General features: G+C 52.1%; 1 protein-coding gene across 4 annotated transcripts in view; it reads right to left on the minus strand.

Annotated features, from left to right (window-relative positions):
* BAZ2A (bromodomain adjacent to zinc finger domain 2A) overlaps positions 1-12,767 on the minus strand; it is a 248,264-nt gene that overhangs the window by 185,330 nt on the left and 50,167 nt on the right. The window lies entirely within an intron of this gene.

Genomic DNA, 12,767 nt, shown 5'->3' on the forward strand with positions numbered 1-12,767 from the left:
AACTAGACCCTGGGAGAGAGAGCAGTTAATGATGTCTGCAATTGGTTTTGATATGGAGTTTCTTATTGCGATGAGAAGGTTAGTAGGAATTGTGTCTAAGGGATGAGATGACGGTTTCATTTTTTTAAGTATGTTTTCTATCTCAAGTGCTGAAGTGGTCTCGAAAGTTTCCAGCGTTGTATTTAGTTGAGGTGAGGTAATGTGAGGGAAAGGGGGATATGAAAAAGATGATGAGAAAGAGATAGTCAGTTTGTCAATTTTATCCTTAAAGTATTCTGCTAGTTCTGATGCTTTGTTGAATGCTTGATCATCAGGAATGGTAGGAGGTGATGGTTTAGTGAGAGCTGAAACGTAGGAGAAAAGTGCTTTTGAATCAAATATGAAATGATGTATTTTTTTTGAGAAAAAATCTCTCTTTGTTCTCAGTATGGTGATCCTATAAGCATTGAGGGAGGTTTTATAAATAGCTAATGTTGTGGGGGATGGGTTTCTCCTCCAAGTGTGTTCTTTATTTCTTAGCTCTTGTTTAAGCAGCTTCAGTTCTGGGGTGAACCAGGGTTTCCTGTTGTCTGGCGAAGGTTGTACTACTTTTGTGATGGAAGGGCAGGTAATGTCTGCGATCTTTTTGGTGATGTTGCACCATGAGGTGGTGGCTGTAGATGCGTTGGAGAGATCGAGATGTAATAATTCATTAGTGAACTGATTGATGAGAAGGTCTGTAGAACAAGGTTTCCTGAATTGAATAGTGTTTTTTGGGAATGAAAGTGGAGGATGTTGTGAAAGCTTGAAGGTCGTGTTGATGATTTGATGGTCCGACCAAGGGACAGGTGAACATGTGATTGTATTTGTGTTTGAGATGCACTGATTAATGAAAATAAGGTCTAAAGTGTGACCTGCTTTGTGGGTAGGGGCTTTTATAATTTGTGTGAAGCCCATGTAGTTGAGAGCCGAGAGTAGGGTAACACAATTTGGGGATTGTGGTGAAGCATCGACATGTAAGTTGAAATCACCCAGTAAGATGGCAGGTTTGTCTGGGTTGAAGTATTTGGCAGAGAGTTCAATGACTGGTGAAGGGTCAGAATCTAAAGATCCTGGTGGAGCGTAGATTAGGCCAATTTGTAAATGATCAGATTTAAAGAAAGAGAGCTCTAATTTTGATGTGGTATATGAATGTTGTAAAGATATTCTTAGACCTTTCTTGGCTGTGAGAAGCAGACCTCCTCCCTTTCTTTTGGTTCTAGGTATGGAGAAAAAATCATAAAGCTGAGTTGGTAGTTGATTTAACAGAGCTAAATCTGAAGGTTTAAACCACGTTTCTGTGATTGCACAGATATCTGGGTTTACTTCAGTAAGGTAGTCGTTTAAGATATGAGTTTTTTTTGAAAGTGATTGAGCATTGAATAGAGTAAGAGATAACAGAGAAAGGCCGAGGAATTGTGTGATTGGTGAAATCATTATTGGAATTAGCCTTTGATGACGGTTGTAGTGTTGTGGGAGAGGCTTAGTTTGATGTTTACGTTGATTCTTGATGATTGGTATGGAGTATTCGCCATGGCAAACATGGTGATGTATAGGGATAGGGAAACCAAGAAGCATGTTGATCTGTTTGTGTGGTATAGAGAGAATATTAGAGGCTTACTCGAGTGCTCCAAAGAAGATGAAGATTCAAGGGCCAGTAAACTGGCTTATTATTGACCCGAAGCTGGCTTTAGGATCAGGGAACACTATCTGTTGAGGTTCCAGGGTTTGTGGAGATTTTGGATTACAATTTCAATTTGTTTTCCTGTTGATGAATAAAGCTTGGGATCTATTCTCGTCTCCCTTACACGAATCAGCTGACTTGAATCTTGTTGCCAATGTAATTTATAGATTTAAAGATGATATGCTGAATTCTAATCAAGGTATGAAAGGAGAATTAAGCAGATAATGAAAAAGAGTATGATCTCAGGGGCTGCACGAAGGGGCGCACAAAGGGGCAAGCCCCTTTGTCGCGCGCCAAAGGCGCGCGACGCCGGAGAGATGTGAAATTTAAAATCCCTCTCGTCTCCCCGATTGGATGGTAAGTCTGGAGGGAGGGACTTAGCTGTTGTGCTGTGATGCTGTCTGTGCGATCGCAGATCAGGCTCGCCGGGGGGAAGGGAACAAAAAGGCCTTACCCCGACGGTCTGGGCGCCGATCGCGCAGGCCTTCCTCTTGCAGCGGCAGCAGAGGCGGTAGCGGTAGCGTCAGCAGCAGCGGCGGCCTCAGGTTGTTATTGTCAGCGGCGCCGGAGAGAGGTGAAATTTAAAATCCCTCTCGTCTCCCCGATTGGATGGTAAGTCTGGAGGGAGGGACTTAGCTGTTGTGCTGTGATGCTGTCTGTGCGATCGCAGATCAGGCTCGCCGGGGGGAAGGGAACAAAAAGGCCTTACCCCGACGGGTCTGGGCGCCGATCGCGCAGGCCTTCCTCTTGCAGCGGCAGCAGAGGCGGTAGCGGTAGCGTCAGCAGCAGCGGCGGCCTCAGGTTGTTATTGTCAGCGGCGCCGGAGAGAGGTGAAATTTAAAATCCCTCTCGTCTCCCCGATTGGATGGTAAGTCTGGAGGGAGGGGACTTAGCTGTTTGTGCTGTGATGCTGTCTGTGCGATCGCAGATCAGGCTCGCCGGGGGGAAGGGAACAAAAAGGCCTTACCCCGACGGGTCTGGGCGCCGATCGCGCAGGCCTTCCTCTTGCAGCGGCAGCAGAAGCGGTAGCGGTAGCATCAGCAGCAGCGGCGGCCTCAGGTTGTTATTGTCAGCGGCGCCGGAGAGAGGTGAAATTTAAAATCCCTCTCGTCTCCCCGATTGGATGGTAAGTCTGGAGGGAGGGACTTAGCTGTTGTGCTGTGATGCTGTCTGTGCGATCGCAGATCAGGCTCGCCGGGGGGAAGGGAACAAAAAGGCCTTACCCCGACGGGTCTGGGCGCCGATCGCGCAGGCCTTCCTCTTGCAGCGGCAGCAGAAGCGGTAGCGTCAGCAGCAGCGGCGGCCTCAGGTTGTTATTGTCAGCGGCGCCGGAGAGAGGTGAAATTTAAAATCCCTCTCGTCTCCCCGATTGGATGGTAAGTCTGGAGGGGAGGGACTTAGCTGTTGTGCTGTGATGCTGTCTGTGCGATCGCAGATCAGGCTCGCCGGGGGGAAGGGAACAAAAAGGCCTTACCCCGACGGGTCTGGGCGCCGATCGCGCAGGCCTTCCTCTTGCAGCGGCAGCAGAAGCGGTAGCGGTAGCATCAGCAGCAGCGGCGGCCTCAGGTTGTTATTGTCAGCGGCGCCGGAGAGAGGTGAAATTTAAAATCCCTCTCGTCTCCCCGATTGGATGGTAAGTCTGGAGGGAGGGACTTAGCTGTTGTGCTGTGATGCTGTCTGTGCGATCGCAGATCAGGCTCGCCGGGGGGAAGGGAACAAAAAGGCCTTACCCCGACGGGTCTGGGCGCCGATCGCGCAGGCCTTCCTCTTGCAGCGGCAGCAGAAGCGGTAGCGTCAGCAGCAGCGGCGGCCTCAGGTTGTTATTGTCAGCGGCGCCGGAGAGAGGTGAAATTTAAAATCCCTCTCGTCTCCCCGATTGGATGGTAAGTCTGGAGGGAGGGACTTAGCTGTTGTGCTGTGATGCTGTCTGTGCGATCGCAGATCAGGCTCGCCGGGGGGAAGGGAACAAAAAGGCCTTACCCCGACGGGTCTGGGCGCCGATCGCGCAGGCCTTCCTCTTGCAGCGGCAGCAGAAGCGGTAGCGTCAGCAGCAGCGGCGGCCTCAGGTTGTTATTGTCAGCGGCGCCGGAGAGAGGTGAAATTTAAAATCCCTCTCGTCTCCCCGATTGGATGGTAAGTCTGGAGGGAGGGACTTAGCTGTTGTGCTGTGATGCTGTCTGTGCGATCGCAGATCAGGCTCGCCGGGGGGAAGGGAACAAAAAGGCCTTACCCCGACGGGTCTGGGCGCCGATCGCGCAGGCCTTCCTCTTGCAGCGGCAGCAGAGGCGGTAGCGGTAGCGTCAGCAGCAGCGGCGGCCTCAGGTTGTTATTGTCAGCGGCGCCGGAGAGAGGTGAAATTTAAAATCCCTCTCGTCTCCCCGATTGGATGGTAAGTCTGGAGGGAGGGACTTAGCTGTTGTGCTGTGATGCTGTCTGTGCGATCGCAGATCAGGCTTGCCGGGGGGAAGGGAACAAAAAGGCCTTACCCCGACGGGTCTGGGCGCCGATCGCGCAGGCCTTCCTCTTGCAGCGGCAGCAGAAGCGGTAGCGGTAGCGTCAGCAGCAGCGGCGGCCTCAGGTTGTTATTGTCAGCGGCGCCAGAGAGAGGTGAAATTTAAAATCCCTCTCGTCTCCCCGATTGGATGGTAAGTCTGGAGGGAGGGACTTAGCTGTTGTGCTGTGATGCTGTCTGTGCGATCGCAGATCAGGCTCGCCGGGGGGAAGGGAACAAAAAGGGAACAAACATTTCCTAGCGTGTAGCCAGATGGACTCAGAACAAGTGGGATGTACAAAAGCTACTCCCGAAGTGGGTGAGAGGCTGCCTGTGGACCGCGTAGGACCGCCCTCGCAAATGCTGTGTCCTCCCTGGCCTGGACATCCAGACGGTAAAATCTGGAAAAGGTATGGAGGGAGGACCATGTCGCCGCTTTACATATTTCTGCGGGCGACAGCATCCTAGATTCTGCCCAAGATGCTGCTTGGGTTCTGGTAGAAAGAGCCTTGACTTGTAGAGGCGGTGACTTCCCGGCCTCTACGTAGGCCGCTCTGATAACTTCTTTGATCCAGCGGGCGATGGTGGGCCGTGAGGCCGCTTCTCCTTGTTTCTTCCCGCTGTGAAGGACGAACAGATGGTCCGTCTTTCGTACTGCTTCTGTCATTTCCAGATATCTGGGCAGCAATCTGCCGATGTCGAGATGGCGTAGCAAACGCCCTTCTTCTGATTTCTTCAAACCCGCCGTGGTTGGCAAGGATATGGTTTGGTTGAGGTGAAATTGTGAGACCACCTTAGGCAAGAAGGAGGGAACCGTGCGAAGATGGATAGCCTCTGGAGTGATTCTGAGAAAGGGATCACGGCAGGACAGCGCTTGTAGTTCCGAAATGCGGCGTGCTGAACACACTGCCAGCAGGAACACCAACTTCAAAGTTAGAGAACGGAGAGACAGGCCCCGAAGGGGTCTGAAGGTGGATCCCGTGAGGAAATCCAAAACTATGTTGAGGTTCCACAGGGGCACTGGCCACTTCAGTGGCGGACGAATGTGTTTGACTCCTTTCAGGAAGCGGGAAACATCTGGGTGCATGGCAATAGTCTTGCCATCCCTCCGGGGACCGTAGCAAGACAGCGCAGCCACTTGGACCTTGATGGAACTGAGGGAGAGACCCTTCTGAAGCCCATCCTGCAGGAAATCCAAAACAATAGGGATTGTGGTCGCATGTGGATTGGTGCCGTGAGTGTTGCACCAGGCTTCAAATACTCTCCAGATCCTTACGTAGGTGAGGGATGTGGAAAACTTGCGAGCTCGGAGGAGTGTATCTATCACAGACTCAGAGTAACCTCTTTTCTTCAGCCTAGCCCTCTCAATGGCCAGACCATAAGAGAGAATTGAGCCAGATCCTCGTGGAGGATGGGACCCTGACGTAGCAGGTCCCTGAGAGGAGGCAGGGGAAGGGGCTCCCCTGCCAGTAGTCTTCTCATGTCCGCGTACCAGGGTCTTCTTGGCCAGTCTGGTGCCACTAGAAGAACTAGGCCCTTGTGATTCTGAATCTTGTGTATAAGGGCGCCCAGCAGGGGCCACGGAGGAAAGGCGTATAGCAGAGTCCCTGAAGGCCATGGCTGAACCAGGGCATCGATCCCGTGAGAGAACGGATCTCGCTTGAGGCTGAAGTATCTGGGTACTTGAGCATTGGACCTGTCCGCTAGTAGGTCCATGTCCGGAATCCCCCACTGATTCACAATCATCTGGAAGGCTGTGGGGGACAGCTGCCATTCTCCCGGATTTAGGCTTTCCCTGCTGAGGAAGTCTGCCGCGGTGTTGTCCCTTCCGGCAATGTGGACGGCGGAGATGTCCTGGAGATTCGCCTCTGCCCAAGCCATCAGCGGGGCTATCTCTAGGGACACCTGTCGGCTTCTGGTTCCGCCCTGACGGTTGATGTATGCCACCGTGGTGGCGTTGTCGGACATCACTCTGACTGCCCTGTTCCGCAGTCTGTGAGCAAATTGCAGGCAGGCTAACCGGACTGCCCGTGCTTTTAGACGGTTGATGTTCCACCCTGACTCTTCTCTGTTCCACCGCCCTTGGGCGGTGAGTTCTTCGCAGTGTGCTCCCCATCCGCTCAGGCTGGCATCTGTGGTGAGCAGAATCCACGTGGGGGAGGACATCTTCGACCCCCTGCTCGTGTGGTTGGACTGCAACCACCACCGAAGCTGGGTCCACACTCTGGCTGGTAGAGGTAGATGCACGGAGTAATTCCGGAAGCGGGGGCTCCCTCGAGAGAGCAGGGAGCGTTGTAGAGGTCTCATATGGGCCCTTGCCCAGGGTACCACTTCCAGGGTGGATGCCATGAGACTGAGAACCTGCAGATAATCCCAAGCTATGGGCCGACTGGCTCCCATCAAGGACCGTAGACGCGTCTGGAGTTTTAAGCTTCTCTTGGCAGTGAGACTGACTTTGTCTGCCTGGGTGCCGAACTGGACTCCCAGGTATTCCAGTGATTGGGAAGGCTGTAGGCAACTCTTGTTTAGGTTGACTACCCATCCCAGGCTTTCCAGAAGAGCGATCACTCGGTTGGTTACCCGATGGCTCTCCTCTCGTGATTTCGCCCTGATCAGCCAATCGTCTAGGTAGGGATGGACAAGGATTCCTTCCCGTCTGAGCGCCGCTGCTACCACTACGATCACCTTGGTGAAGGTCCGCGGCGTCGTGGCTAACCTGAAGGGCAAAGCCCGGAATTGGAAGTGTCGTCCCAGAACCTTGAAGCGTAGGTAGCGCTGATGATCCTGATGGATCGGGATATGCAGGTAGGCTTCTGATAAGTCTAAGGCCGTGAGGAACTCCCCTGGCTGTACTGTGGTCTTGACTGAGCGCAGAGTTTCCTTGCGAAATCTCGGGACCCTTAAGTATCGGTTGACTGACTGGAGGTCCAATACGGACCGGAAAGTGCCCTCTTTCTTGGGTACCATGAAATAAATGGAATAATGCCCAGAATCCATTTCCCATGCAGGTACTGGGATTATGGCTTTCAAGGACAGGAGCCTCGCCAGGGTAGCTTCCAATGCTACCTTCTTGTGGATTGGACACGGGGATTCCACAAACCTGTCTGGAGGGATGTGATGGAAGTCCAGATAATACCCCTCTCGGATGATGGCGAGGACCCACTGGTCCGACGTAATCTCGACCCATCTGGGGTAGAAAAGGGTTAAACCTGCCCCCTATGGCTCCGTCCCCCGGATGGATCGGCTGATTCTAATTGGAAGGCGCGGCCGGGACCTGAACCCGAGCCAGCTCCCCTCTTATGCTGCTTGGTCCGAAAGGACTGGTTCCTGGCCTGAGGACGAGGTGCCTGGTAGCAACTCCTATAGGGAGTGAAGCGTTGGGAGCTCCCACCTCTGGAGGGCCTCAGAAAGGCACGCTGGTTCCTTTTGAACCTGTCTTCCGGCAGTCGAGGTACTGGAGAGGCACCCCATGTGCTGGCCAGTTTATCAAGGTCACTGCCAAACAGGAGAGAACCCCTAAAGGGCATTCTGGTGAGGCGTGTCTTAGAAGGAGCATCGGCTGACCAATTCCGTATCCAGAGCTGCCTCCTGGCTGCTACGGAGGATGAGACCCCCTTGGCTGTCGTACGGACTAGGTCGGATGCGGCATCCGTGAGGAACGAGAGAGCTGACTCCATGTCCGCTGCCGGAGCATTGTTCCTGACCTGTGACAAACAGGAACGCGTCACCACTGTGCAACAGGTTGCGATCCGCAAAGATAGAGCTGCCACCTCAAAGGTCTGTTTCAGGATGGCGTCCAGTCGCCGGTCGTGAGGCTCCTTGAGGGCCGCCCCCCCCCCAACTGGAATGGTAGTGCGCTTGACCACAGCGCTAACCACGGCGTCCACCTGAGGGCACGCCAGAATATCCTTGATTGCCGGGTCCAGGGGGTACATGCCCGTCAGGGCCCGACCCCCTTTGAATGAGGCCGCTGGCGCAGTCCACTCCAAATCTATCAGTTGTTGCACTGCTTGTAGGAAGGGAAAATGGCGGGCTGTAGGACGAAGACCTTCCAGCACGGGGTTCTGCGTAGCTGCCTCCATAGTGCTGGGGCCTGGAATAGCCAACTCCGTCAGGCACTGAGATACCAGATCGGAGAGATCTTCCTTGGGAAAGAACCGCCGCATGGTTCGATATGGTTCAATCCCCGAGAGAAGTTCCCCCTCCTCGGGGGGTTCGGACTCGTCCTCTGAGACATCAGGGTCCGCATGAGCTGGACTGCCCGGAGGCGGGTGCCCACGATAAAGGTGAGAAGGTCCAGGGGCAGGGTCAGCTGGAGCAGCCGCAGGGCCTGGACGGGAAGCTGACTGCATCTGTACAAAGGCATGGATCCCCTTAAATAAATCCACCCATGAAATGGAAGCGGTCTCTAGCTTTCGGGGTACCAGGTCCCCTGGGATTCCTGGCTGTTCGAGACTGCCCGCTAGATCCGGGGTGGCCCCTGGGGAACTGTCAACAAACCTCGGTTGAGACTGGTCCTGGCCCGAGGCTCCCACGGCCTCCTCACATTGGGCACAAAGGGAGTCTGGCTCCTTGCTCTGCGTGGCTCTAAGCTGGCATGAAGAGCAGAGGCCGAGAGCTTTCACGCCGGAATCAGGAGGAGCCACCACAGGAGACGCGGGGCGTTTAAATGCTCCATCGCGGCGAGTGCAGGGCGCCCAATAATATGCGGTCAGCAATATACGCTCAATAATATACAATATGCGCTCAATAATATGCGGTCAGCAATATGCGCTCAATAATATACAATATGCGCTCAATAATATGCGGTCAGCAATATGCGCTCAATAATATACAATATGCGCTCAATGGTCAGCAATATGCGCTCAATAATATACAATATGCGCTCAACAATATGCGGTCAGCATAACATACAGGCGCCTATCATGGGCGCTCAATACCTGAACAAGACCGACAAAATGGCGACCTCCACGGCGTGCCGCATGCAGGCAACGCCGCTGATCCTCGTACCTCGGAGACCAAAAGTAAGAGATATACGCCTTACCTGATCCTCGGCGCTTCCCGGCTGGAACCCGGGCGGTTTCCGGCTGCGGGGGGAGAGGGGGAAATACCTTCACCGCCGTGCTTGAGGAAATGCACCTGCTGCCTCTAAGTCCACGCCGGGACCGAGGCGCCTCTCAGCCTTGCCCAAGCCCTTCTCGCTCGGGGGCTAGATCCCTGCCACGATTCGGCCACCGGACCGAGGCGTAGACCTCCGAGGGATCGCGGAAATCACCTCGGGAAACTCAACTGGGGGAGGGACCCGAGGGTATCACCGCAGGAGTGCGGGGCTCGTTGTTCTGTTAGAAATTTGGTAAGTAGAATATAGAAAGTAGAAAGTAGATTGGAAAACAAGCTCAGCGAGCGTGCAGGCTCTCCAAACTGCTTTGGAGACAGAAATTACTGAATTGCTTCACTTCCTATGGGGGTATATGTACCCGTGCTGACGTCAGATCCGTCTCCAACTGCTAGCACGAGCACACTATACCCACTTGTTCTGAGTCCATCTGGCTACACGCTAGGAAATTGAATATTGCCCCGTATTTTCTTGAAACATGGGCACCGGAATCACAGCCCTCGGACTGAGGAGCCTTGTCAAAGAATCCTCCACTGCCTGTTTCTTCTGTGGGAAGTGGCAGGGAGAGACCAGGAAAATGTCCCAAGGAATACTGCAACACTCCAGTAGTTATCCTTCTCGTATCACCTCCAGGACCCATTGATCCAATGTGATCTCGACCCACCTCTGAAAGAAGAGGGAGAGGCATCCCCCTATCTCCTGTTCCCAGGGGTGGGTTGGCAAACCTTCATTGGGAGGCTCGGGAGGACCCACTATCCGAGCCCCTTCTGGACTGTCTGGGACAAAAGGACTAAGACCTACCAAAAGGTCGAGTCTTCTGAAAGGTCGCTCCTCTATAGGGTCAAAAACACTTGGATCCCCTAGCTTGACCTTTCATGCTAAAGGAGCGTGGCATCTGCTTCTTATCTTCCAGTAATCGAGGAACCGGTGATTCGCCCCATTTACTGGCCAGTTTCTCCAACTTGCTCCCACACAAGAGCGAATCTTTAAAGGGCAATTTCATGAGGTTAGCTTTGGAGGTTGCATCGGCCAACCAATTTCTCAGCCATAACTGATGCTTGGCCGCTATTACTGAAGCCACCCCTCTGGCTGAGGTATGGACCAAATCGCAGCCCACATCTGCCAAGAAGGCAGCCGCTGGCTCCATAACTGCCCTGGAATTTATCCCAGAGTTATCAACCTCTTGAGAAAGAAGTATACAAAGTGAGCCACCAGGGAAGAACAAGAAGCTATTTTCAAAGTCATTGCATTGCTTAAGTATAGCTTCAATCCTCCTATCATGTACATCCTTCAAGGCCGTTCCTCCCTCTACGGGGATAGTCGTCCACTTGGAGACTGCATGTACAAGTGCATCCACCTTTGGAAAACGAAAATGCTCTCTCATCACCGGATCCAAAGGGTACAGGCCTTCCAAAACCTGACCTCTTTTGAAATTAGCCTCTGAGGCACTCCACTCAAGATCAATCAGTTCTTGAATGGCCTCCATCACAGGGAAAAAAAACAAGAGGCTCTACGCAGAGAAACCAAAATTAGATTTTTTTTTCCTTTGGCTCAGACATGGAATCTGCCCTGGGGACTCCCAGCATTTTCAAGGTCTGGGAAATCAGAGCCAGCAGTTCATCTCTATAGAAGAACTGTAGCATAGTCCTATATGATTTTAATCCTGGAGGAATTGAACCATCCTCAAGAAAGTCAGGATTGGTATCATCATCCATTGCATCCAGATCTCTATCAGGCAGGCCTGCTGCCACTCTAGAAGTACTCCAGCACTTAACAGTAAGCCCAGGAAAGAACTGCACCTGCGACTCTACCCTGGGAGCATTGGACAGGGTTGAGGACTGCGCCTGAAGAAAGGATTGCAATCCCTGGAAAAATTATATCCATGAAAATGTAGAAATATCCAGACCAGGAGGTACCTAAGGTACTGCCTTCCCCTGCTGAAGAACCAGTTAGGAGAGTTCCAAAATCAGGTGCCCCTTCCGAAAGGAAAATTGGTTCTTACCCGCTAATTTTCATTCCTATAATACCATAGATCAGTCTGGACAAGTTGGTTTTGCATCCCTATCAGCAAATGGAGGCAAAGAACAAAACCTCTGAGGCACTGCTACATATCTGAGTGTGCCACCTGCAGTCCTTCAGTACTGACCTGTACCCAAGCCAGAAATTAGTCCCTAAAAACCCTTTCCAGGGCAAACAGGCAACCTGGGGTTGGAATTCCCCTGAACTGAAGCCTCCTATACGTCCAGAAACTCAAACATAGTCTGATAAACACTGAATAGAATGTATGTACAATCTATAAAGGTCTCCTTGAAAATGGATCCCCCAAGTAAGGAAATTCAGTCTTCCAATTGCGACGGGGTGGGCTTCTGGACTGATCTGTGGTATTACAGGAACGAAAATTAGCAGATAAGAACCAATTTTCCTTTTCTGTTCATACCCAGATCAGTCCAGACAAGTGGGATGTACCCAAGCACCCCTAAACTGGGCGGGAACCCGAAAAACGCGCATGAAGAATACTCTCAAAAGGATGCATCCTCCTGCGTCCTCACATCCAAACAGGAGCCAGTCCCCTGACTATCAAAGCTTCCAGAAGCAGCAGGTGAACATAGGCAGAGGTTACTAACCCCCAGATGCTCGCTCAACCCACAGGAAGATCCACAAACGTACCTAGCACCTCGAGGAGCCCACTCTCCACTTTTCTAAATCTCTTTTAATCGTTTTCTTTTATTCTGCAACTCTTTTATTAGCAACTCTTTTATTTGCAACTCTATCATCTGTTGGAAACAGAGAAAGACTGAAGGACTGCAGGTGGCACTTTCAGATACGTAGCAGTATCTCAAAGGTTTTGTTCTCCTCCACCATCTGCTGGTAAGGATGCAAAACCCATTTGTCTGGACTGATCTGGGTATAACAGGAAACGTCTTTACCCAGACCTACATCCGGCTGGGAAGAACCAGGCTTAGTGAAATCAGAGGAAGATAATTCTCCCTGAGCCTCCAAACAATGCTGGCACTAGTCAGTGGGCACTCCTGGTTGAGATGCCCGAATATGACAGGCAGTGCAAAGAGAAAAGCGGTTTAGGTTTCTTAGATATAGGTGCTATTAGACCGGCAGCTCGCTGATCAGCGGCCGGAGACATGCGTGTAGTTTGTTTTGGGTTTTTTTAAGGCGTCCAACCTAAGTGTCTAAATATTAGGCGTCCCTAAGAAAGGCACCATAAAATAAAATAAAAGCACAGCAATGCTCAACTTGTGCGCACAGGTAAGCGGACGGCCACTTAAGGCGCCACTTAACTTGGATATACAGACTACTAGGCCTGCCTAAGCCTCCAAAAAAGTAGATGCACAACTTGGATGCATAGCTAGACACACACACCAAACCAACAATCCTGTGGAAGGCAACCTAAAGAAAGCGCATGGAACGCCATTGAGGCACAGAGAAAAAAGCCTCAGAGCATG

The sequence above is a fragment of the Rhinatrema bivittatum genome, chromosome 3 (genome assembly GCF_901001135.1).
Source record: "Rhinatrema bivittatum chromosome 3, aRhiBiv1.1, whole genome shotgun sequence".
NCBI classification, from domain to species: domain Eukaryota; kingdom Metazoa; phylum Chordata; class Amphibia; order Gymnophiona; family Rhinatrematidae; genus Rhinatrema; species Rhinatrema bivittatum.